Below are 7,500 nucleotides of genomic sequence, written 5' to 3'. Positions count from 1 at the left end.
CTCATGCACACACATACAGTTGCTCCCTCACACACACACGCACCACAATGACAACTCAAACGCAAACATACTTAGAGACACACACAAACTCACGTACACACATATAACACCCCCACCAACACACAACACAAATAAACATACGTACACATACAGACATACACATACATACACACACAGACGCACACATATGTACACACCCTCACACATACATACGGTTGCGCTCTCTCTCTCACACACACATCACAAGGACAACAACACATACATACTCAGAAAAATAGATATACGCACAGTCTCACGTACACACACCTAACATCCCCACCGACACAAAAAACACACAAACACACATACACACGCACTCACAAACGCACTCAAGCACACACACGAACAAACACATATACACATACACGCACATGCGCACACACAACACCCTAACAAATATTAATCACACACATACACACTCACACAAACGTGCACACACATACACACACCATCCTACCATAGATAAAAAAAAAACACACATACTCATATACACATGCCACACACGCACACATACAGACATAGACATACACATACATATGAACCATCACACACATACGTTTGCTTACACACACACAGACACACACACACACACACACCACAAGGTATTTAAAACAACACACCCACTCAGACAGAGAGACACACACACACTCCCACACTCACACAAAACACTCCCACGCACACACACAGATGCACACATACATACACACACATACGCACACATACGTACACACCGTCACACATACATACGGTTGCTCACTCACACACACACACCACAAGGACGATCAAAACAACACATACACACTCAGACAAAGAGATATACGCACAGTCTCACGTACACACACCTAACATCCCCACCGGCACAAAAAACACTCAAACACACACTCATATACACATTCCACAATAAACTCTGGGACCAATAAAAACGGCACACACACACACACACACACACACACACACCCACACACACGGACACAAACACACATATATACACACACATAGAGATGTGCACAAAACAAGTCCCAAAAACCAGTGAACCATGACAGACTGTCACAGACCAACCAAAAATTAAAAAATCTTCTTTAACTCTTCTTCCCTCCCACCCCAGCTAGCCAGTCATACTGTCTCTTAAGACAGTAAAACATTCCTTCAATATACACAAGAGAAAAAGGCCAGGTCAGTTCCTTCTCAATTTTATTCGATTGTCAAAGAATATGTATAAGAATATGTATATGTATTTTTCCATATGTGTATTTTCACACACTGTTTTTAACACTGTTTTTAACAATTTCACCTTAATATCAGAGAATGTGTGACAATCAGTATGTAACACTACAAAGTTCATACAAAGCTTTATACTTTAAATATATTTTATCATCAAAGAATGTATATATGCATTTTAATACTCAAACTGTTTTTTAACATTTTTTATTATTCTCAAAGACTTTTGATAATCTTTTTCTAAAAAAGTGAAACCGGTTAAGTAAATAAATATTTTTTTAAAAATAAGTGCATTTTTATATATATATATATATATATATATATATATATATATATATATATATATATATATAATTTTAAATTATTATTAACTTTGATGGTTTTTTATTCCCATGCTGGCCACTTGATAAAATCGGTATTTAAATATCGATCTTATCCTTATATATATATATATATATATATATATATATATATATATATATATATATATATATATATATATATATATATATATATATATACCGTAAATCTTCGAGTATAGTCCGCCCTTCAGTATAATACGCAGGGGATTTTTAGGGTGCTGCACCTCTGAAAAACCTAAACCTTGTGTATAATACGCATCCCTTCTCTAACCTGAGTCAAGGAGGTCTATATAACGTCTCTGGTTTGTAAACGTATATACGGTAACGTCCTTTATTATTATTGTATATATAACATAATGCAAGCATATAGCTTTTTTGTGCACTTTGCAGAAAATAAAGAAACAAAAGTAATAACGTCAGTGAAAAATAAATATTTTGCCTTTATATATTTATCACTTATAACATTTTGCTTAGAAAATATTTGCATTTTTAACCTCGTATATAGTACACACTAGAAATTTTGACCTTTAAATTTTGGGAAAAAAGTACGGATTATACTCGAGGATTTACGGTATATTTATATATATATATATATGTGTGTGTGTGTGTGTGTGTGTACACACACACGTCTTTCCCCTCTACCAATTTCTCCTTCTCTCTATCTTTCTTCTCTCTCTCTCCCTCTCCCATCTCTCTCTCTTCCTCTCTCTCTCTTTCTCTCTCTCTCTCTTTCTCTCTCTCTCTCTCTCTCCCTCTCTTGCCTATTAAACCTCTGCTACGATAAATCCTGTTACCTTCTCTTTATCTTTATCTTTTACTTGTTTCAGTCATTTTGACTGCGGCCATGCTGGGGCGCCGCCTTAAAATTTTAGTCGTATGTATCAATTCCTGTACTTATTACAATTTTTTTCCAAGCCTAGTACATACTGTATTGGACTGTTTTTTGCCGAACTGCTATGTTACAATGACGTAAACATACCAGCACCATTTTTCAAGCATTGGGGACAAACACACACAAATATACATATATATATATATATATATATATATATATATATATATTCTTTTCTTTTATTCTTTTACTCGTTTCAGTCATTTGACTGAGGCCATGCTGGAGTACCGCCTTTAGTGAATGGAATCGACCCCAGCGCTTATTTTTTGTAGGCCTTGTACTTATTCTAACGCCTTCTTTTGACGAACCGCAAAGTTACGGTTCTCAAGTTATATTTATGTGTGTGTATATGTACGACGGGCTTCTTTCAGTTTCCATCTACCAAATCCACTGAACCAAGGTGGAACTGAACCCGGAATCGTGTGGTTGGGAATCAAGCTTCTACCACACAACGCCCCCTGCTGTCTCTTTGTTTATAGACATTTAATCAAATTCATAATCAGTCACTTAATAAACATGTTTTCCTTGTTTATTTGTTGTCTCATTAAACATTTCTTTTCATCTCTGGTTCCGTTCGTCGATATTTTCAATAAACCCGTGGTTTCAGTTGTCATCGTTGTTAGTGTGTGTGTGTGTGTGTGTGTGTGTGTGTGTGTATGAGAACTCAGCTTCGCTGGGCTGGTGATGTAGCCCGCATGCCAGACTACAGAATACCCAAGAAGCTTCTGTTTGGTGAGCTCCAGCACGGCAAGAGCTCCTCGTTTGGGTAATTACAACATCCGAAGTTCTGCAAACAATGAAACATATGTTGCCTGGATTTTATTTAACCCATCCTCTAACTTTAGATTTATATATCTATATATATCCCCCTCTCGTTCTTTCTCTTTACTACTACGTATCTCGCTTTACCCCTCTCGTTCTTCCTCTGTTACTACTACGTATCTCTTTTTCCCCCTCGTACTTCCTCTCTTTCTCTTTTCCTCTCGTTGCTCACCTATTCTTCTACTTCCTCCCTTTGTTTCTCCCTCTACCACTCTCTCTCTCTTCCCCTTACACCGGCATGGTCACATGCTTCCGGTCATTAATCCTTTTCTTCCTTGGCTATCGCCGAGCAAACACGCGAACTACTTCGTCCCTACTTTCAAGTTCGTGCCTCACAGCGTTCATACACACATAATTTTTCTCGTCTGGCCGTAAAGCCTTTTCTGTTTGTTTTCCTGTCTTGTTTTTTGTCCGCCACTACATTCCTCCATGTCAAGATTTAATTTGTGTATACAAATTTAATTTGCGGTCCATGGGAAGAGCCGTTTTAACGATGCGTCCTGCCCAGTTCTTCGAAACGCCGGTGTTAAAACGGTGGTAGCTGATGAAGAAGAATGTTCTCTATGTGGCTTGCGTGTTTTCTCGTCTACGTTTTGTTTGCAATGTCCTGTACACAGATATGCACCTATACATACAGGTGGATGTCGGTATGCACATACCTGTACGTATATATGCATATACTCATTTACTATTTGTTTATATATATATATATATATATATATATATATATATATATATATATATATATATATGTATATATGTATGTATGTGTATGTATGTATGTATGTGTGTATGTATGTATGTATGTATGTATGTATGTATGTATGTACACACACCAAGAGACACACACACTAGAAAAAGTACTCGGTTTTGGCCGGGTAAAAGCTGATGAGATTTCATTCAAAAATTTTGTAAAGTTTTGTATATTTTTTACTCCCCCATCACCAGACAGGTTTTACCCATTTTTTCCCCTTTTTTCTGCACTTAAAAGCTATGGGAGAAACCTTTAGAGTAAAAAAAAAAATTATAGATATTTTCAGAGCAAAAAGTGTCCTATTTACGGGAGATTTGGCTGTTGTTTCTAACACATCCGAAGACAACCCTCCCCGTTTCTTTCTCAATCTCGCATGCATTGATATCTATATATATATATATATATATATATATATATATATATATATATATATATACGACGGGCTTCTTTCAGTTTCCGTCTACCAAATCCACTCACAAGGATTTGGTCGGCCCGAGGCTATAGTAGAAGACATTTTCCCAGTGGGACTGAACCCTGAACCATGTGGTTGGTAAGCAAGCTACTTACCACACAGTCACTCCTACGCCTATGATTTTTTTTTAAATAAGAGGTATGTAAAAAGATAATTTCTTTTTAATAGCATACTTTTCTAGTAGAAAATATTTATTCTTACACACGGCCTCGCTTGATTGAGGTTGGGGTAGAAATTTTAATTATTATTTTCTTATTTTTTTTCCATCTATCTCACTAAAGCATTAGGCGTATGTTACTTTGGCATCATCATTCCATAAAATGTGTTGCGTGGGAGGAAAATATCCTTTTCTACTCTAGGCATAAGGCCTGAAATTTTGGGGCAGGGGGTCAGCATTTTAGATCGACCCCATTATGTAACAAGTACTTAATTTATCGACCCCGAAAGGATAAAAGGCAAAGTCAACTTTGGCGGAATTTGAACTTAGACAGACGATATACGGCCAAGCGCGTCGCCCGGAGTGCTAACGATTCTATCAGATCGCCACCTTGCGGGAAGAATATATTATAAAAAAACCATCAATACATGTGAGAGTGAATACGAGGAGAGTGGTTTTTGGATGTGCTAGAAACAACAGCCAAATCTTCCTTGTATCGCACATCTTTTTCTCTGAAATATTTACATTTCTATTTTTATTTTTTTTTTTTTTAATTTTCACCGAAACGGCTCCTCCCACAGTTTTTAAGTGCCACAAAATTGGCCAAAATCGGTCCGGCGTGGGATGGTGAGGAGTGAAAAAAACGATCAAAAATTTTCAAAGCATCTTTTCATAAAGAGATGCCCCCCACCCCAACGCCCACATCATTTTGAGGCGAGGCTGTGGTGAAAAAAGAATTAAAACAATGGAAAAAATTACTATGAAAACGGAAAAATTCCAACTTATGTGGTCTTCTTCATTCGAATCTCCATTTTTCCGACACTCCTTTCTCCAAACCCTCGGAAAAACTTTTCCCCACAAATCGCTATAATCGCAATCTATGCAGTTTCAAAGCTATTTTGTATAAACTTTCGTAAAAAGATACTCATTTTCTTGAAAGTTATGAGAGAAAAAAGTCGGGTCATGTGAATTTTCCGAAACTCCTCTCCCCACCCACACGGAAACTTCTTTACCAAAAATCCCTATGTGCTCTGAATCTACAGTACGCGAGATTTGTTGAATATTTCGTTTACAAGTATCCACTTTTCTGCTATTTATGATGCAACAAAATCCGTGGGTACACATCTGTAGTTATGCCTATATATATATATATATATATATATATATATATATATATATATAATTGCTTGAGAGTATGTCTGATGTCATTTGGCTGCCATTTCTAGCAACGGTGCTGACCAGTTGTTTCCTGCTTCTTCACATTAAGTTAACTCACTAACAACAGCACGTCACACACACATACTACATTAACTTCCGTTTATTTTTCGTAAACGATCAAATTTTCGTTGAATGGGGTCAATTTCCTGTCCCTTAAAAGTATGTGTGTGTGTGTGTGTGTGTGTGTGTGTGTGTGTGTGTTAAGGTGTCCTCGAAACAACAACCAAATCTCCGGATCTTTTTTAAAACGGGGGCCACATTTTTCATTAACGAAACACTTTGAAACTTGGAACACTGGTAGAATGTGTCATATAAAACATCTTTTTCTCTTAGTCTTCTTTAAAAAAAAAGAAATCCCTAACTTATTCCATGTTAAAGTTGTCGTATTTCTGTAATTTCAACCAATCACTGACGTCCATTCAGCCGATATACATTAAGTGCCGACTACATAAACAAACGATTCTGAAACAATTCTATCGGTGATAGGGTTAGGGTTAGGGTTAGGGTTAGGGTAAAACAGCAAATTTAAAAAGAAAAAAGCAAATAAAACGAAGAAAAAAAAAGAAAATGAAAAAAGCAAATTTAAAATGAAAAAAGCAAATAAAACGAAGCTATGGCTTAATCAGCCAAAGGAGTAAATGTAAACAACTGAATACTTGTCAGTGATTGGTTGAAATTATCGAAATAAGACAATTCTTTACATGAAATAAATTCGAATACAAAAATATTTTTCTGTTCTATAACACAAAATAGATAAGTATACGAAGTTTGAAAGTCTTTCGGTAGCAAAAACACTACGTAAAACATTAATGAAAAATGTGGCCCCCGTTTTAAAAAAGATCCAAATCTCCCATAGATCAGACACTTTTTCGTGAGAAAATATTTACATTTTTTTTTTCTTTTTACAAATTCGGAAAATAAATAAATATATAGTAATAATAATAATAATACTAATAATAATAATAATGATGATGATGATGATGATGATGATGATGATAATGATAATAATAATAATAATAATAATAATGATGATGATGATGATGATGATGATAATAATAATAATAATAATTTTCGGAGAATTTATGGTAGCAATAGTGTCTTTTGACGTCTATTTTTCAGTGCGCGGTGAGGCACAAGGCAAGCCCTTGTTATAATTATGTATATAATTATAAAATGTATAGTATATATATATATATATATATATATATATATATATATATATATATATATATATATATATATATATATATATACATAACAATATATTTTATTATATGTATTTATTTTCTCCTAGTTAATAATTAACTCGGACAAAATAAATTGGTTAATAGATACCAGGGTAACAAAGATCACAAAATGACTGTGGTGTAACTCCTGTTTATGAAGTAGAAACTCCTTGTTATTTTGGGTACTTGCGTATATATAAATTTAGTAAATGGAGTAAAACGCATATTTTAACTGAATACTTTTATTTCCAACATATGTTTCGAAGATTACAAATTATACCTTCCATAGTTATAGGTGATGTTGATAAGAATGTAATCTTTTCTTCGGGGAAATGCATGG

The 7,500-nt window shown here is 35.0% G+C and overlaps 1 protein-coding gene and 1 long non-coding RNA gene across 3 annotated transcripts in view; one reads left to right on the top strand and one right to left on the bottom strand.

The window, feature by feature from the left end:
* The window catches only part of LOC149135358 (uncharacterized), an 81,317-nt gene that overhangs the window by 37,842 nt on the left and 35,975 nt on the right, over nt 1-7,500 (bottom strand). The window lies entirely within an intron of this gene.
* The window catches only part of LOC106876457 (uncharacterized), a 36,669-nt gene that overhangs the window by 2,108 nt on the left and 27,061 nt on the right, over nt 1-7,500 (top strand). The window contains exon 1 of the transcript XR_016242386.1: nt 1-1,212. This exon is cut by the window's left edge and continues 2,108 nt beyond it. The gene's annotated coding sequence lies outside the window, so the exon portion shown is untranslated. The remainder of the gene's footprint in view (nt 1,213-7,500) is intronic.

The sequence above is a fragment of the Octopus bimaculoides genome, chromosome 6, assembly GCF_046866305.1.
Source record: "Octopus bimaculoides isolate indiv1 chromosome 6, ASM4686630v1, whole genome shotgun sequence".
In the NCBI taxonomy this organism is placed as follows: domain Eukaryota; kingdom Metazoa; phylum Mollusca; class Cephalopoda; order Octopoda; family Octopodidae; genus Octopus; species Octopus bimaculoides.
The sequence above is the reverse complement of the archived record's forward strand: the minus strand, read 5'-3'. Positions and strand labels throughout refer to the sequence as shown.